Consider the following 21,060-nt stretch of genomic DNA (forward strand, 5'->3'; position numbering starts at 1 on the left):
TGGTATTTTAGAACTTTTATGTCGATTATAATTAGGAGATATGTAAGGTTCTTGTGCATTAGGTTCCTGTGCATTGTCATCTTCGACATGGTCAATTATGCAATTCAGATTATGACTTGGTGGCATTTCTTCTTCAAAATTTTCATTCTCCAAATTTTTAATTTTGGCATTATCGTTTTCAATAGGTACATTTTCATTCCCCAACTGTACATATTCATTATCTGACTCTATGATTTTACCTTCGATTAATTCATCGTCAACTTGATTGATATTTAGCATACCTTGTCTTTTTCTTCGGCGTTCCATTTTGTCCCTTTCCCTATATGTCGCAATGTCTTCATTGAATATCTTCCTTTTGCGTTTATCCTTTCGATGACTATTGGTCCCCATTTAGATGACAAATTTGAACACCTAAGGTTATATTTTTGAATTTTTTTTGATTGGTTGGGCCCCAAAATGCAACTTTTTGCAGAACCCGTGAAAAAAAGAAGTGAAAAAGTGATGTTGTTGGGTTTGCAAGGACAAGGAAATATTGAGAATTGGTGCCAGTAAAATCGGATATCCGATTTACAATTGAATATCCAATCCTATATCGGATATCCGATATGAAATCAGATATCTGATTTTGTAAAGTGAATATTTGGAGGGAAAACTTGCTATAATTTTCCTCCTTTGCCATAATTATATTAATATTATTAAAATCATTGGAGGGAAACTGACTTTGGTTTATTTATAAGCTAATAGTATAGCAGTATTAATATATAATAATATTAATATAAAGTATCAATAGTATTAAAATATAGTAATAATAATATATAGTATTAATATAGCTATAGTATCAATATTATTATTATTATACCCATAATAGTATTAATATCATTACTATAGATATAACAGTGTAAATATTTAGTGTTTATTTATATTATTATTATTATGCTACAATATAGTATTAATATATATATATATATATATATTATTGTTATAGCTATAATAGTATTATTATTATTACTATAGATATAATAATATTAATATTTAGTGTTTATTTATATTATTATTATTATTATCATAAAATAGTATAAATAATATATACATACGAATGATTCGAATATGTCCCTAGGGGTCCTAAAATCCATAGGGACATATTCGAATCGTTCGTATGTATATATTATTTATACTATTTTCTGATAATAATAATAATAATATAAACCTCTAGGGACATATGTCGTCGTCTAATGGGTCAAAGGGGGTCATAGGTCACTCTATGACCCCCTTTGACCCATATGAATGATTCAAATATGTCCCTAAGGGTCTTAGGACCCCTAGGGACATATGTCATCATTTAATGCGTCAAAGGGGGCCATAGGTCACCCTATGACCACCTTTAACCCATATGCATGATTTAAATATGTCGCTATGGGTCCTAGGACCCCTAGGGACATATGTCATCATTTAATGGGTCAAAAGGCGTCATAGGTCACCCTATGACCCCCTTTGACCCATATGAACGATTTGAATACATATGTCATCGTTTAATGGATCAAAAGGCGTCATAGGTCACCTTATGACCCCCTTTGACCCATATGCACAATTCAAATATGTCCCTATGGGTCCTAAGACCCCTAGGGACATATGTCATCATTTAATGGGTCAAAGGAGGTCATAAGTCACCCTATGACCCCCTTTCACCAATATGACCGATTTGAATATGTCCTTAGGGGTCCTAGGACCCCTAGGGACATATGTCATCATTTAATGGGTTAAAGGGAGTCATAAGTCACCCTATGACCCCCTTTGACCCATATGACCCATTCAAATATGTTCATAGGGGTTTGAGGACCCCTAGCAACATATGTCAACATTTAATGAGTCTAAGAGGGTCATAGATCACCCTATGATCCCCTTTGACCCATATTACTCATTCGAATATGTCCCTAAGGTTTCGAAGACCCCCAAAAACATATGTCATCGTTTCATGGGTCAAAGAGAGTCATAGGTCACCCTATGACCCCCTTTGACCCATATAAATCATTCGAATATGTCCCTAGGGGTCCTAAGACCCCTAGGGACATATGAAAACCTTTGAACCATATTACCCATTCGAATATGTCCTTAGGGGTCCTAGGACCCCTAGGGACATATATCATCGTTTAATGAGTCAAAGGGCATCATAGGTCACCCTTGACCCCCTTTGACCCATATGCATAATTCGAATATGTCTCTAGGGGTCCTAAGACACCTAGGGACATATGTCATCATTTAATGGGTCAAAAGGGGTCATAAGTCGCCCTATGACCCCCTTTAACCAATATGAATGATTCAAATATGTCTTTAAAGGTCCTAGGAACCCTATGGACATATCTCATCGTTTAATGGGTCAAAAGGAGTCATAGGTCACCATATGACCCTCTTTGACCCATATGAACGATTCAAATATCTCATTAGGGGTCTTAGGACACCTAGGGACATATGTCATCATTTAATGGGTCAAAGGGGTCATAGGTCACCCTATGACCCCTTTTGACCCATATGAATGATTCGAATATGTCCCTATTGGTCCTAGGACCCCTAAGGACATATGTCATCGTTTAATGGATCAAAGGGGATAATAAGGCACCCTATGACCCCCTTTGACCCATATGAACGATTCAAATATGTCCTTACGGGTCTTAGGACCCCTAGGGACATATGTCATCATTTAATGGGTCAAAGGGAGTCATAGGTCACCCGATGACCACCTTTGACCTATATGAACGATTTGAATATGTCCCTAGTGGCCCTAGGACCTCGAGGGAGATATGTTGTCATTTAATGGGTCAAAGAGTGTCATAGGTCACCCTATAACACCCTTCGACCCATATGCACGATTCGAATATGTCCTTAGGGGTCCTAGGACCCCTAGGGACATATGTCATCGTTTAATGGGTCAAAGGGAGTCATAGGTCACCCTATAACCCCCTTTGACCCATATGAATGATTCGAATATGTCATTGGGGGTCCTAGGACCCATAGGGAGATATGTCATCATTTAATGGGTCAAAGGGTGTCATAGGTCACCCTATGACCCTCTTTGACTCATATGCACGATTCAAATATGTCTCTAAGGGTCCTAGGACTCCTAGGGACATATGTCGTTATTTAATGGGTCAAAGGGGGTCATAGGTCACCTTATGACCCACTTTGACCAATATGAACAATTCAAATATGTTCTTAAGGGTCTTATGACCCCTAAAGACATATGTCATCATTTAATAGGTCAAAGGGAGTCATATGTCACCCTATGACACCCTTTGACCCATAAGAACGATTTGAATATGTCCCTAGGGGTCGTAGGACCCCTAGGGACATATGTCATCGTTTAATGGGTCACAAAGGGTCATAGGTCACCCTATGACCTCTTTTGAACCATATTAATAATTCGAATATGTCTGTAGGGATCCTAGAACCCCTAGGGACATATGTCGTCGTTTAATGAGTAAAAGGGGGTCATAAGTCACCTTATGACCCTATTTGCCCATATGGCCTATGGCCTATTCGAATATGTCCCTATGGGTCCTAGGACCCCTAGGGATATAAGTCATCATTTAATGGGTCAAAGGATATCATAGGTCACCTTATGACCTCCTTTGACCCATATGCACGATTCGAATATGTCTGTATGGGTCTTAGAACTCTTAGGGACATATGTCATCATTTTATGGGTCAAAGCGGATCATAAGTTACCCTATCATCCGCTTTAACCAATATGAACAATTTAAATATGTCTTTAGGGGTCGTAGGACCCTTAGGAACATATGTCATTGTTTAATGGGTCAAAGGGGGTCATAGGGTGACCTATGACCCCCTTTGACCCATATGAACGATTCGAATATGTCCCTAGGGGTCATAGGACCCCTAGTGACATATGTCATCATTTAATGGGTCAAAAGGTGTCATAGATCATTGTATGACCCCCTTTGACCTATATACATGATTCGAATATGTCCCTAGGGGTCTTAGGACTCCTAGGAACATATGTCGTCGTTTAATGAGTCAAAGGGGTTCATAAGTCACACTATAACCTCCTTTGAACCATGACCCATTCGAATATGTTCTTAGGGGTCCTAGGACCCTTAAGGACATATGTCGTCATTTAACAGGTCAAAGGGGGTCATAGGTCACCCTATGACCCCCTTTGACCCATATAAATGATTCGAATATGTCCCTATGGGTCATAGGACCCTTACAGACATATGTCATCGTTTAATGGGTTGAATGGGGTCATAGATCACCCTTTGACCCCCTTTGACTCATATGACCCATTCGAATATGTTCCTAGAGGTTCGAGAACCCCCAGCGAACTATGTCATCCTTTAATGGGTCAAAGAGGGTCATAGGTCACCGTATGACCCCCTTTGACCATATTTCTCATTCGAATATGTCTCTAGGTGTTCTAAGACCCTTAGAGACATATGTCATCATTTAATGAGTCAAAAAGAGTCATAGGTCATCTTATGACCCCCTTTGACCCATATTACCCATTCGAATATATCCCTAGGGGTCCTACGATCCCTACAGACATATGTCATCATTTAATGAGTCAAAATGACCTATTAACCCCTTTGATCCATATTATCCATTTGAATATTTTTCTACAGGTCTTAGGACCCCTAGGGACATATGTCATCGTTTAATGGGTCAAAGCGGGTCATAGGTCAGCCTATGACCCCCTTTGACCCATATGAACAATTTGAATATGTCCTTAGGGGTCCTAGAACCCCTAGGGACATATGTCATTATTTAATGGGTCAAAAGGGGTCATAAGTCATCCTATGACCCCCTTTGACCCATATGGCCCATTCGAATATGTGCCTAGGGGTCCTAGGACCCCTAGGGACATATGTCATTATTTCATAGGTCAAAGGACCTATGACCCCCTTTGACTCATATAAACGATTCGATTATGTCCATAAGGGTCCTAAAACTCCTACGGACAGATGTCATCGTTTAATGGGTCAAAGGGAGTCATAGGTCACCTTGTGACCCCCTTTGACCTATATGAACGATTAGATCATGTCCTTACCCTAGGACCCCTAGGGACATATGTCGTCATTTAATAGGTCAACAGGGGTCATAAGGCACCCTATGATCCCCTTTGACCCATATGAAAGATTTGAATATGTCCCTAGGACCCATAGGGACATATGTCATTGTTCATATGCATCAAAAGGGGTCATAGGGTGACCTATGACTCCCTTTGACACATTAAACGATGAGATATGTCCCTAGGGGTCCTAGGACCCCTAAGGGCATATTCAAATCGTTCATATGGGTCAAAGGGGGTCATAGGGTGCCTTATGACCCCCTTTGACCCATATGAATGATTCAAATATATCCCTAGGAGTCCTAGGATCCTTAGGGACATATATCATCATTTAATGGGTCAAAAGGTGTCATAGGTCACCCTATGACCCCCTTTGAACCATACGCACGATTTGAATATGTCCCTAGGACCCTTAGAGATATATGTCATTGTTTAATGGGTCAAACGGGGTCATAAGTCACCCTATGACCCCTTTTGGCCAATATGAACGATTCAAATATATCTTTAGGGGTCCTATGACCCCTAGGGACGTATGTTGTCATTTAATGGGTCAAAGGGAGTTATAGGTCACCCTATGACCCCTTTTGACCAATATGAATAATTTGAATATGTCCCTAGTAAGACCCCTAGGGACATATGTCATCGTTTAATAGGTCGCAGGGGGTCATAGGTCACCCTATGACCCCCTTTGACCCATATGAACAATTCAAATATATCCTTAGGGGTCCTAGAACCCCTAGGAACATATGTCATCATTTAATGGGTCAAAGAGAGTCATAAGTGACCCTATGACCCCATTTGACCCATATGGCCCATTCGAATATGTCCTTAGGGGTCCTAGGACTCCTAGGGACATATGTCGTCATTTCATGCGTCAAAGGGACCTTTGACCCATGTGAATGGTTCAAATATATCTTTAGGAGTCTTACGACCCCTAAGAAAATATGTCATCATTCAATGGTTCAAAGGGGGTCATAGGGTGACCTATGACCCCCTTAGACCCATATGAACGATTTGAATCACCCTATGACCCCCTTAGACCCATATGAACGATTTGAATATGTCCCTATGGGTCTGAAGACCCTTAGAGACATATTTCGTCATTTAATGTGTCAAAGGGTGTCATAAGGCACCTTATGACCTCTTTTGACCCATATGAATGATTCGAATTGGTCCCTAAGGGTCCTAGGACCCCTAGGCACATATATCGTCGTTTAATGGGTCAAAGTGGGTCATAGGGTCTTTAACCCATATGGCCCATTCCAATATGTCTATAGGACCCCTAGGGATATATGTCATAATTTAATGGGTCATAGGGGGTCATAGGGCACCCTATGATCCTCATTGACCTATATAAACTATTCGAATATGTTCGTAGGGGTCGGAGAACCCATCTGGACATATGTCATTATTTAATGGGTTAAAGGGGGTCATAGTTCATCCTATGACCCCCTTTGACCTTTATGAAAGATTTGAATATGTCCCTAAGAGTCCTAGGACCCTTAGGGATATATGTCATTGTTTAATGGGTCAAATGGAGTCATAGGTCAACCTATGACCCCCTTTTACCCATATTACCCATTCGAAAGTGTCCCTAGGGGTCCTAAGATCCCTAGGGACATATGTCATCATTTAATGGGTCAAAGGGACCTATGACTCCTTTTGACCCATATTACCCATTTGAATATGTCCCTAGGGGTTCTAGGACTCTTAGAGACATATGCCATCGTTTAATGGGTCAAAGGGAGTCATAGGGTTACCTATGACCTCTTTGACCCATTAAATGATGTCCTAGGACCCCTAGGGACATACGTCATCATTTAATAGGTCAAAGGGACCTATGACCCCTCTTGACCCATATTACCCATTCGAATATGTACTTAGGGGTTCTAGGACCTCAAGTGATATATGTCATTGTTTAATGGGTCAAAGAGAGTCATAAGTCACCCTATGATCCCCTTTCTACCATATTACCCATTCAAAAATATCATTAAGGGTCCTAGGACCCCTAGGGACATATGTCATCATTTAATAGATCAAAGGGACCTATGACCCCTTTTGACCCATATTACCCATCCGAATATGTCCCTATCAGTCTTCGGATCCATAGGGACATATGTCATCTTTTAATGGGTCAAAGGGGGTCACAAGGCACCCTAGGACCCCCTCTGACCCATATGAACAATTTCAATATGTCCTTAGGGGTCCTAGGACCCCTAGGGACATATGTCATCATTTAATGGGTCAAAGGGAGTCATAGGTCACCTTATGACCCCTTTTGACCTATATGAACTATTTGAATATGTCTGTAGTGGTCCTAGGACCCCTAGGGAGATATGTCATCGTTTAATGAGTCAAAAAGTGTCATAGTTCACCCCATGACCCTCTTTGACTCATATGCACAATTCAAATGTCCCTAGGGGTTTTAGGACTCCTGGGGAGATATGTCATCGTTTAATGGGTCAAAGAATGTCATAGGTCACCCTATGACCCCCTTTGACCCATATACATGATTCAAATATGTCCCTAGGGGTCCTAGGACCCTTAGGGAGATATGTCATCATTTAATGGGTCAAAGGAGGTCATAAGTCACTCTATGACCCCCTTTGACGAATACGAACAATTTGAATATGTCCTTAGTAGGGACATATGTCATCGTTTAATGGGTCAAAGGGAGTCATAGGTCACTTTATCACCCCCTTTGACCCATACGAACGATTCAAATATGTCCCTAGGGGTCCTAGGACCCCTAGGGACATATGTCGTCTTTTAATAGATCAAAGGGGGTCATAGATCAGCTTATGACCCCCTTTGACCCATATGAATGATCCGAATATGTCCTTAGGGGTTCTAGAACCCCTAGGGACATATGTCGTCATTTAATGGGTCAAAGGGGGTCATAAATCACCCTGTGACCTCATTTGACTAATATGGCCCATTCGAATATGTCCCTAGGGGTCCTAGGACCCAGAGGGACATATGTCACCGTTTAATGGGTCAAAGGGCCCTTTGACCCATATGAACAATTTGAATATGTTGTTAAGGGTCCTAGGACCCCTAGGGACATATGTCATCGTTTAATGGGTTTGACCCATACGAACAATTCAAATATGTCCCTATGGGTCCGATGACCTCTAGGGACATATGATGTCATTTAATTGGTCAAAGGAGTTCATAAGGCACCCAATGACCCCTTTTGATCCATATGAACGATTCGAATATGTCCTTATGGATCTTAGGAACCCTAGGAACATATGTCATCATTTAATGGGTCAAACAGAGTCATAGGTCACCCTATGACTCCCTTTGACCCATATTAATGATTCGAATATGTCCTTAAGGGTCCTAGGACCCCTAAGGACATATGTCATCGTTTAATGGGTCAAAGGGTGTCATAGGTCACCCTATGACCCCCTTTGACCCATTAAACGACGACATATGGACCCTTAGGAACATATGTCATTGTTTAATGGGTCACTTATGACCCCCTTTGACCAATATGAATGATTCAAATATGTCCTTAGGGGTCCTATGACCCTTAAGGACATATGTCGTTGTTTAATGGGTCAAAGGGAGTCATAGGTCACCCTATGACCCCCTTTGGCCCATAGGAACGATTAGAATGTCCCTAGGGGTCCTAGGACCCCTAGGGATATATCTTGTCATTTAAGGGGTCACAGAGGGTCATAGGTCACCCTATGACACCCTTTGATCCATGTGAACGATTTGAATATGTCCTTAGGGGTCTTAGAACCCCTAGGGATATATGTCATCATTTAATGGGTCAAAGAGGGTCATAAGTCACCCTATGACCCCCTTTGACCCATATGACCCATTCGAATATGTCCCTAGGGACATATATCATCGTTTAATGGGTCAAAGGGGGTCATAGGTCACCCTATGACACCCCTTGACCCATATGAATGATCTGAATATGTTCATATGTCATCTTTTAATAGGTCAAAGGGGGTTATAGATCATGCTTTGACCCCATTTGACCCATATGACCCATTCAATTATGTTCCTAGGGGTTCGAGAACCCCTAACGAACTATGTCATCGTTTAACAAGTCAAAGAGGGTCATAGGTCACCCTATGACCCCCTTTGATCCATATTTTCCATTCGAATGTCTCTAGGCATTTTAGGAGCCCTAGTGACATATGTCATTGTTTAATTGGTCAAAGAGAGTCATAAGTCGCCCTATGACCCCCTCTGACCCGTATTACCCATTCAAATATGTCCCTAGGGGTCTTAAGACCCACAGGGACATATATCATCATTTAATGGGTCAAAGAGACCTATTACCCCTTTTGACCCATATTACCCATTCAAATATGTCCCTAGGGGTACTATGAACCCTAGGGACATATGTCATCGTTTAATGGGTCAAAGGGGGTCATAGGTTACCCTATGACCCCCTTTAACCCATATAAACAATTCGAATATGTCCTTAGGTGTCCTAAAACTCCTAGAGACATATGTCGTCGTTTAATGGATCAAAAGGGGTCATAAGTCACCCTATGATCGCTTTTTATCCATATGGCCCATTCGAATATGTCCTTAGGGGTCCTAAGACCCCTAGAGACATATGTCGTCATTTCATTGGTCAAAGGAGGTCATAGCTCAGCCTGTGACCCCCTTTGACCCATATGACCGAGGACCCTAGGGACATATTGGAATCGTTCATATGGGTCAAAGGGGGTCACAGGGTGACCTATGACCCCCTTTGACCCATATGAATGATTTGAATATGTCCTTAGGGGTCCTAGGACCCTTAGGAACATATGTTGTCATTTAATGGGTCAAAGGGGGTCATAGGTCAGCTTGTGACCCCCTTTGACCCATATGAACGATTAGAATATGTCTCTATGAGTCCTAAGACCCCTAGGAACATATGTCATCATTTAATGGGTCAAAGGGGGTCATAAGGCACCTTATGACCCCCTTTGACCCATATGAAGGATTCAAACATGTCCTTAGGGGTCCTAGGACCCCTAACGACATATGTTATCGTTTAATGGGTCAAAGGGAGTCATAAGACACCTTATGACCCCCTTTGACCTATATAAACAATTCAAATATGTTCCTAGAGGTCCTAGGACCCCTAGGGACATATGTCATCATTTAATGGGTCAAAGGGTGTCATAGGTCACCCTATGACCCCCTTTGACCCATATGCACGATTCAAATATGTCCCTAGGGGTCCTAAGACCCCTAGAGACACATGTCATCGTTTAATGGGTCAAAGGGGGTCATAACTCACCCAATGACCTCCTTTGACCAATATCAGTGATTTGAATATGTCATTAGGTGTCCTATGACCCCTAAGGACATATGTTGTCGTTTAATGGGTCAAAGGGAGTCATAGGTCACCTTATAACCCCTTTTGACCCATAAAAATAATTCTAATATGTCCCTAGGGGTCCTAGGACCCCTAGGGACATATGTCATCGTTTAATGGGTCACAGGGGGTCATAGGTCACCCTATGACCCCCTTTGACCCATGTGAATGATTCGAATATATCTTTAGGGCTGCTAGAACCCCTAGAGACATATGTCATCGTTTAATGAGTCAAAGGGGGTCATAAGTCACCGTATGACCCCATTTGACCTGTATGGCCCATTCGAATATGGGGTCATCATTTAATGGGTCAAAAGGCCCTTTGACCCATGTGAACGATTCAAATTTGTCCCTAGGGGTCCTATGACCAATAGAGACATATGTCATCGTTTAATGGATCAGTGACCTATGACCCTCTTAGACCCATATGAACGATTCAAATATGTCCCTATGAGTCCTGGGACCCCGAGGGGCATATGTTGTCGTTTAATTAGTCAAAGAGTGTCATAAGGCACCCTATGACCTCCTTTGACCCATATGAATGGTTCGAATTGGTCCCTAGGGGTCCTAGGACCCTAAGGCACATATGTCATCATTTAATGGGTCAAAGTGGGTCATAGGTCACCCTATGACCCCTTTTGACCCATATGGCCCATTCGAATATGTCCCTAGGACCCCTAGGGACATATGTTGAGTCAAAGGGGGTCATAGGGCACCCTATGACCCCCTTTGACCCATATGAACTATTCGAATATGTCCGTAGGTGTCATAGGTCACCCTATGACCCCCTTTGACCCATATGAACGATTCGAATATGTCCCTATGGGTCCTAGGACCCCTAGCGATACATGTCATCGTTTAATGGGTCAAACGGTGTCATAGGTCACCCTATGACCCCCTTTGACCCATATGAATGATTCAAATATGTCCCTAGGGGTTATAAGACCACCAAAGAGATATGTCCTTGTTTAATGGGTCAAAGGGAGTCATAGGTCACCCTATGACTCCTTTTGACTCATATGGACAATTTGAATATGTCCCTAGGGGTTCTAGGACCCCTAGAGACATATGTCATCGTTTAATGAGTCAAAGGGGGTCATAGGTCACCTATGACCCCTTTGTCCCATATGAATGATTCAAATATGTCCCTAGTGGTCCTAAGACCCCTAAAGACATATTCAAATCGTTCATATGCGTCAAAGGGTGTCATAGGTCAACTTATGATCCCCTTTGACCCATATAACCTATTCGAATATGTTCCTAGGGGTCTGAGGACCCCTAGCGATATATGTCATCGTTTAATGAGTCAAAGAGGGTCATAGGTCACCCTATGACCCCCTTTGACCCATATTACTTATTCGAATATGTCCCTAAGGGTTTTAGGACCCCTAGAGACATATGCCATCGTTTAATGGGTCAAAGAGAGTCATAGGTCACCCTATGACCCCTTTTTACCCATATTACCCATTCGAGAATGTCCCTAGGGATCCTAGGACCCCTAGGGACATATGTCTTCATTTAATAGGTCAAAGGGACCTATGACCCCCTTTGACCCATATTACCCATTCAAATATGTCCCTAGGGGTCTTAGGACACCTAGAGACATATGTTGTCATCTAATAGGTCAAAGGAGGTCATACGGTGACCTATGACCCCTTTTGACCCATATGAATAATGTCCCTACGGGTCCTAGGACCCCAAGGGACATATTTGAATCGTTCATATGGGTCAAAAGGAGTCATAGGTCAACCTTTGAACCGTTGTAATATGTTCCTAGGGGTCCTAGGACTCCTAAGGACATATGTCGTCGTTTGATGTGTCAAAGGAGGTCAATGGTTGACCTATGACCCCATTTGACTCATATGTATTAATAATATACATATCTATTAATAACATACATATTAATATAATATATATATATATATATATATATATATTATGTTATTATATTTAATAAAAATATTACGTTATTATATATATATATATATATATATTATATTATTATACATATTAATATAATAATATATAATACATATTATATTTAATGAAAATATTACATTATTATATTTAGTAAAAATAATAATAATAATTATTATATTTATAGATTGTAATAAGATTAACATAATATATTATTATATATTGCTAGATTATATATTATATCTTTATATTACATTATTATATATATATAATATATTAAAATATGTCTTTACATAGTAATATAAGTGAAATAATTTATAAATCATAAGCTATGATGTTTTTACCCAATTTTCTCTCCAAAATGGGTTGGGATTTGAAATTTCCCACCCGCAACATATCTGATATCTGATTCCAAATCAGATTATATCTTTACATTACGTTATTATATATATATATATATAATATTAAAATACGTCTTTACATAGTAATATAAGTGAAATAAGTTATAAATCTTAACATATGATGTTTAAACCCAATTTTGCCTCCAAAATGGGTTAAGATTTGAAATTTCCCACCTGCAACATATCGGATATCAGATTTCAAATCAGACATCCGATTTGAAATCAGATATCCAATTAGGCTTGGTATTTACCAAGCCTACCCGGTCAATCCAAAAGACATGTTTGAAGAGGGTTTTAGTGATACTCAGACTTCGGGTAGCTGTCTGACAATGTTATTTTAATCAAAATTGAATAAAATGAAAAGACGTTTTCAATATTGCTCTCTAGATTCCATCAATATAATTTCTATCAAATTTTGAGTTCGATAAGTATTTATTAGTTAATTATCAATGAAGATTATTGTAAAGTGCTGATTGACATACTGATTGAAAAATAGGTATCACTTTCAAATGGTATAACATTTTTTAAATCTAAAAGTTGCATCACATTCTATACTTTGGCTAGTATAAGAAATAAAAATAAAAATAAAAATTTGGTAAAATTTTCTATTAGTTAGGCTGGTCAGACACAAGACTTTTTTTTTCTGAAAAAGTTTTGGTAGAAAATTCATATTTAATTATTTATTTGGAATAAAAATATCAAAAAATATGCATCACATCCGAGCATGAGTCTAATTTTCATATCTCTAATTATATTAAAAAAATATTATGATTTGATTTTGATTAAGGTGGTCGGACATACACCTACTTTTTATTTTCACCCTGAAATTTTTTTAGTATTGCATTAAAATTCAAACTTTTGACCAATTAATTATTTTTTTCTCCTGATAAGGCCTAGTAGTTTAGAAACTATATTCAATTTCTTACAAATTATTTTTTTACAACTTTTTGATATAAAGTCCATAACCACTTCAAAATTATGTGTCAAGTTGACATAAACCTGATTTGCTAATTTTTCATTGCCACTTAAGGCCATAGTTTGGTACACCATGATCCTGCACATTCCCATAGGTAACTCCTCTTCAATATATTTCAAATTTTTTGTCTCTTTCCCCAACTTTGTTTCATTCTTTACATAATTGTAACTTTTGCAATTCAATTTTTTGTTACATGAATATTTTCAATTTCCAAAGGAAATAGAGCCAATTAACCACATGTTTCACATAATCCTTCGATGCAATTTATTTGACCAACTAGATCATCTATTCTATTACATAGAATTGATGATATGAACTCACTTATCCTACTAGGAGGAGCATCATGAAAACCATATGTATCTTCTACTAACTTTCAAAAAACTTGATAGTGGAGATCAAACTCAATATGATGATGACAACAACATGTTTCAAACACTTTGTTTGACCTCACAAAGTATGGCTTCAATTTTTCAAACAATGTTTGCGCAACTTTTACATTATGATGTTCACTACAAAATGACACAGATAACTCATGATGTGTTGTGTCCAACCAATATTTTGCATGATGTTCATATTGATTAGATGCAATCCTATGCCTAATAATATCTCTACTATTTGATGAAGGATGAGTGTTATCAATACAAAATGCTATGACTAAATTTTTTAATACCTCTTCAAACCTATCAAAATGAGGTGCTCTACACATGATTCCCCAATTGCCTTCCATAGTACTATCATCCAAAATTAATCTTCTCTTAACATATTCTCTCATTGTTTTCCTACAAAAATCCATTTCAGATGAAATTGAAGATATTTGTCTATTTTGGGTCATATTCTTATTAACAATAGACATCAACATCACTTTTCTTGTCCTGGACTTATCTTTATTTCGAGGGTGTTTTCATATATTTTTCAAACATTGTTTAACATTTTCAATCACATCAGTTTGCATGTCAAAAAATGTTCTCTTCTTTGATGTTGTGTCTACACCTAACAATTTCAATGCCTCTTGCAACTTCGTTTGTGTAAGAAAAAGTAAAAGAAATTGAGCTTGTTTAAGTGTTTCAATGTTATCAAATTTAATCATAATTTCTCTTATCTTTTTATTCATGAACCTTTTCTTAGAAAAGCTTAAGGGTTGAACAGTAGCTACAAGTCTTCTCAATTTATCCACATCCATTTTAAGTAAATGATCTAAATTTTTACGAGAAATACCATTCCTTATAGATTGGGAAATATTTATCAGTTCATCCATACCAGTTCCTACACCTGATCCTAACCGTTCTTTGACTTTTGTTACTAGAATTTCTACAAGGAGCGATCTTTAACCTTCTCCAACATTCATTGTTTGAGATTTTGCAAGAAAAGATTCTGACCCTTCTCTGACTTAATTTACTTGAACCTTTTTAAGGAGTGATCTTGAACCTTCTTCAACATTCATCTTTTGAGATTCCATAGGGAGTGTTCATAACCTTTCTCCCATATGCACTTCTTCTACTTCTATTGAGGCTTCTTTAACATTTTCTTCACCTTGTTGATTGTCTACAACAAATTTATAAATAAATCAAATTAGATAAAAAAATAATATTGAAACATAATTAAATTCAAGACCATAAAAAAAATTGAATATATATAATTATAGACTTTGTTTAATTTGATGATAATGTACTACAGTCTTCTAAAGATTTCTTTGTTCTACTTCATCAGATCTCTTCCTTGCATATTTGTTTCACCTTCCTTTCTTGTTTCTCATTAAAAAATCATTAAAATAAAAAATTTACCCTTGCCTTGATAAATTTCGTTCAGTAACTTTATAAAAATGTTGTAATAACAAAACATACAACTTCACTATCAAAAAATTGTCAAGTCTATAGGTGACATTAGCATGTTTTTTTTTACCATGTTTGCAAGAACATGAATTATTTTACATGTTTGGGCAAACATGTCAAATCAAGTTTTCAATGGCCAGAAAACTTAGACCCACATGTTTTCCCGAACACACATTCACATGAACACCTTTTATATGTTTGATGAACATCATGTTCGTTCTAACATGCAAATTTACAAAATTTTCACCCTCTTTTCTGCAAAAATAAATAAATTGATCTTGTGACACCAAAAGTAGTAAATGAATGACCTCTTACTATAAAATAAAAATGGCCGATTTGTGCTACTTAGAGAAAGCTTTCTAATGACTATAATTGTAATACATATTATATTCATTAAGACTTTCATATATGAGTTTAATTCATTATAGGTTCATTATGGATTGAACATCAATTGACTTCGACACTTCAAAAAAATTAGTAAATTTGGTCAATTTTTTTTTGAAAAATATCTAAGAAATCAGTTATTGAGATAGCCTTCTATTAAAAAAAATTTAGATTTATGATAAAATGAGTTAAAGTTATTTGTGTCAAAGTGAACATATCTCTAAATTACGATTAGTGTCACTTCAAAACTTTAGAAACTATACAATATTAAACCAAGTTGAATCAAACCAAATCCATCCTCTAGATATTGATATTACAAATCCAAAGCTGAAAGAATTACCTCATTATCTTTTCTAGAAAAAAACTTATGTGTGTGAAGCAGACTATCATTCTTTCAAATATTGAATTTTAATATGTACCACTTTTTGGAGGAGAAGAAAAAATTGACTTAAATAATTTTTAAATTTTTTTTTAAAAATATGGTTACAAAGTAGGAACAAAGTACTAGAAATCACTAATTTATGTCATCTTTAAATTATTCATAGTTTTAGAGATAGAGTCACTTGAATCTAAGGTCTATTTCAAAAATATTGATTTTAGTGTCAAAATTGGTCAAAAAGTGAAACCCATTATTATGGGATCACCTGTAATAGGGGACTTTCAATTGTGAATTCAAAATTTTAGATCAATAAGTTCTCAACACTTTTCAAATTTAAAGATTGATTATATTAGGTTTTTTCAAATCAAGGTAGAAGGTAGCAAGGGATAGTTTAAACCCTATTAGTTCAAACAGAAGGGTCTTCTCAAAAGAATTGCTAAGATTGTTGTTTGGCGTGAGAGTTTTTGAAAGGTTCTTAAAATAGCAATGCAAGGGATATTCACAAAAGATTGAATTTGAAAAAAAGCACCAATGTCTTGACCACACAGTCTAAGTGTGGCCAGGATATAGAAAGAAAAAAAAAAGGGTTAAGAAAGAAAGATTCTACAAATTCTGAGAAAGCTAATCTAACTATAGGGATATGTACTCTAAATAAGCTATCCAACATCAAAACAATTTCTTCATTAAAGAATCAAATGGTGACATTATAAGCTATGTGAAGCAAGTATTCAAAAGATTACCCCAGACTTCAAATGAAAAGTGACAACCTACTAAGAGCCCTTGGAACTAATTCTCTCATTTGGTCAGACAAGGGATTGATAAACATCTTTTGTGAAGATTCCCAATGAATGGATCAGTAGGGGTGGAATATTGTTACCAAGCTATCAAATTTTTTTAATAGATTGCTTTCTAAGATGTCGAAGGAAATGGATACACTAAACTCACACTAAACTTGAAGATTCAAGATTCTAAAGTTTTGACTGTAATGTGACTCAAAATACACTTGGAGTATTTGAGATTCAACTAGTGTTTGACACATATTAGAGGAATGTTTACTAATAAAGAAATGACTTTGTCATTTTCTCCCCTTTTGTTAGGGCTATTTATTGTGGTTTCACAATGTATGTCCGATTTCTTCTAGAAATGGAGAGCCCCTACTTTATTTTTTAACTTTTTAGATCCCTAGTCTAGGGTCTAAGTCATTTTTAGGGTTTTTCCTAATGTCTTTGACCTAGGTCCCGATCTAAAAAACTTAGATTTTGGAAATAGAGATTGCTTTAGTGGTGAATATTCACCTTTTGGTGATCCTGTCTCATGGGTTGATTATCATTTGGTGAATAGCACATGCAACATAGGCCAACTACATCACCAGATATTTATCTTATATGGGTTCAACACCCATGGTAGTTGTCCATTAGTTATCACATGATTGGTCAAAAATATTGGTCCAATCACCAATGCAATATAAATTTTGGAAACATTTATTTTAAACATTTTTCTAGCCTTTATATGTTTGTTTCTTATTAGCCCATGTTCTTTCGCCATTACTACAACCAAATAATTTTCCCTTGGGTTGGGCATTGCCTACCATTTTTCTGACATGTGTCGACCACCAGTGCCATTTAGCCTATTGTTTCCTACTGTGGGCTTGCATAGGAAGGTGTGATATTCCTATGTTTGACATTCCCACTTGTTAATCCCACATAATTCACCAACCTAGATTGGACTATAAGATATTATTGTTAGGATTAAACCACAGACAAAAATAATGATTACATGTAATTATAACCAATAATAGAAAATATTAGATCACATAGAAAGGAACACTAGACACCAAGATTTAATGTGGTTCACCCAATCCCTAGGCTATGTCCACCAACTAGCAAGTCCAATATTTTATGATCCAATCACCACAAACTAACAATTTCCCACTTGGAGACTGATCAGGCTCCACACTAAACAACAATCTCCCACTTGAAAACTGATCCTGTAGCTATGCCACTACTCCATGAGACTCCCACTGGATCAAAACACCCTAGAATCTATTGTTCTTTTATTCAAGTTCAGTCTAGAAGACCAACCAAAGTTGAAGAGGAGTTTAATTTCTCCCTTGTTATTACCTTTGTAAATATATCTACTGGATTGTCATCTATATGTATCTTGTCCAACTTTAATTGTCTATCCTCCAAAATTAATCGTATGAAATGGTACCATAACTATATGTGTTTTTCTTTGAATGCAGAGTTGAATTCTTTACAAGATGAATGACACTTTGACTATCTGTAAACAAATAATTATCCTTCTAAAGGTGTCCCAATTCTTTCAAGAAGAACTGAAGCCATATCACCTCATTGGTTGCCTCTGTAGTAGCTACATAATCTACCTCTATAGCAGATAAAGCATTAACCTTCTATAACCTATAAACCTAGCTCACGGTTGCCCCACCAATAGTAAAGACATAACTTGTAGTACTCTACCTAGTATCGATATCCCTTGCCAAATCTGAGTCAACATAGCCCTGTAAATCATTAGTAGAGCCCCCAAAGTGTAAACACTTATTGGATGTTCCTCTCAAATATTTGAGAATCCATTTGAATGCATTCCAATGCTCAATTCTTAGATGACTCATATACCTACTAACAACTCCCACTGCATGTGCAATATATGGCCTGGTACATACCATAGCATACATCAAGCTTCCTACAGCTGAAGCATAGGGTACCTTGGACATCTTATCATCCTCTTTTTGTGTCTTGCAACACACCTCCTTAGTCAACTTCAAATGACCACATAAAGGTGTGTTGACAACATTAGCATTCTCCATAGAGAAATATTCCAATGCCTTCTCAACATAATCAACCTAAGATAGAGTCAATTTTCTATTCTTCCTATCTCTACAAATCTTCATACCAAGGATTTGTTTTGCTACCCCCAAATCCTTCATAGCAAATGCATGTGCTAACTAACATTTTAGCCTCTTCATATGATCCATGTTAGACCTAGCTACAAGCATATCATCAACATATAACATAAAATGATGTAGTTGTCATCATTCAACCTCTTCAAATAATCACACTTACATGAATGACACCTATTGTATCCATGCTCATGCATAAAACTGTCAAATTTTAGATACCATTGCCGAGGTGCTTGCTTAAAGCCATATAAATTTTTTTTCAATTTGCACTCTAGGTTCTCCTTACCTTTGACCATAAACTAACAATTATTATTCTACACAATTTTCCCTTTTTTGTTTGGAGACTAGCATTTTTTATTTCTGCCAATGTTTCAGAGTGCTAAGTGCATTGTCCAATGACTCATGGACCCTAGTTTTCATAATAGGCAAGTTATTTTTAATTATTTTTTATGTCCATAGTAGTACTATCCTACTAGTATAGTGGTACTAGATTTTTTTTAGTTTTACTATCCAGTGTCCATTGGTGATTGGACATCTCACATGCTAAGATAGCCTATACCTTCACAAATTATATTTGGTAGTAGCATAGCAGTAGTACCTTTTTTGGAGAATGAATGATATTATTAATATTATATGTAGTCTAAGTAGTCTACTAACACTATTCATAGTCTTTGAGTCTTCACTATTTGAGTCTTTTGTTCAATAGCTAAGTTGATTTATTTTTTGCAGCCTTTATCAGTTTGCAATGTCAAACAAGAGGTAATAGGGGTTCTAGTAGGACCCCTGAAAGCCAAGAGAGGCCACCATTACCAAAACGTAGAAGCATAACAGCTTATTTTAGTAGTGGAAATGTTGGCAACCTACAAGATTCACAAGTTAGATCTCGAGTGCTTATTGAAAAAGGAGATTCATCACAAGTTGGAGACTTAGACTATATTGATGTTCAAGTTGGTGAACCTGATATCTCAAATAAGGATGAACTTGAACATGATTTGGAGGCACTTCCCCTAAGTAGGGAGTCACAAACTGGTATAATAAAGTTGGAGTCAATCTCAGACTAGTCGAGTGAGAAAAGCAAAAGTGATTCCATAAATCATGTTCATACACAAACGAGGAAAAGAAAATTGGAATCAAAGAAAGATTGATCTCGTTGGGATTTGTCCAAAAGGAATTTTCAGTTAGAATGGGTGGAAAGGTACTGGTTCATTGAGCTGGTGGCCAATTCAATTGATGGTGAGCCTCCTGTAGAATGCAGATCTAAGATTTGCACAAAGATAAAAAAAAGGAGAAGAGGTTGTAGCTTAAACTTGATACCATAGAAAAGAAAGTCAGTAAATTTTATGAAAAGGAAACTATAGATGGAGTTGAAAAATCCATGCTAACTTGGAAAAAAATGGACAACTATCTACATATTAGGAATGCCAAAATATATAAGTTACACCAACAATTATAGGAGAAGCATTCTACAGTAAAAGGTTCCATTGAAGATTTCATTGGGAAAGTAATGGAATTGTAAAATATGGAAATAGTAGTTCAATTAAGTGTGGTCTTTTATATTTTGAGTAGAGGACATTTTATGAAGGACTACCCTTCAATTACTACTTTAGTGCACTTTTTCAAAGTTTGAAACTATCTAAACAGTCACTTGTCAATAAACAATGGGTGAGAATGGGCTAGATGTCTTGCACAGGTTCAAAAAGAAGATATGAAGGAAAAAATAAAACACTCAAATTTTATTGCACTACCTCTAGATGAAGTTACAACAATTGATAATACTTCATAGGTGTGCATGCATGTTTATACTATAAATAATCTTTTTCGAATGTCAACCCTTTC

This window comes from Cupressus sempervirens, chromosome 6 (assembly GCF_028749045.1).
Source record: "Cupressus sempervirens isolate cs-2001-9-10 chromosome 6, ASM2874904v1, whole genome shotgun sequence".
NCBI lineage: Eukaryota > Viridiplantae > Streptophyta > Pinopsida > Cupressales > Cupressaceae > Cupressus > Cupressus sempervirens.